Genomic DNA, 399 nt, shown 5'->3' on the forward strand with positions numbered 1-399 from the left:
GCTCGGGGGTGGGAGCGCCAGGGCCCCCGCTGGGCGCCAACGGGAAGACGTGGCCCCTCAGGTGCCACCCTTACCTGCCTGAGCGCCGCTGGTGGTCCTGGGCCTGCCTTCCTGCTGCAGGCCCTCTGCAGACTGCCCTTCGCCCGGGACCCTGAGGAGCTATGCTTCTGAACACCCCGCTAGTTTCGATTCCCAGCAACCACGTGACATGGGTTTTTTCTGGGGTTGGCTGCTCTCAGGCTCAGGGGGCACCCTCCCTCCCTCCGCTCTGCCTGTGGGTGGTGGTGAAGGCGGCCGCCCAAGGCAGTATCTGGGTGACTTGATAACCACAGAGGGTGAAAGGGAACAATCCGCACCTGGCCGCTGGGGGCAGGGGCGGGATGGGGGGAAGCATTGGGG

The sequence above is a fragment of the Myotis davidii genome, unplaced genomic scaffold (genome assembly GCF_000327345.1).
Source record: "Myotis davidii unplaced genomic scaffold, ASM32734v1 scaffold991, whole genome shotgun sequence".
Classification (NCBI taxonomy): Eukaryota; Metazoa; Chordata; class Mammalia; order Chiroptera; family Vespertilionidae; genus Myotis; species Myotis davidii.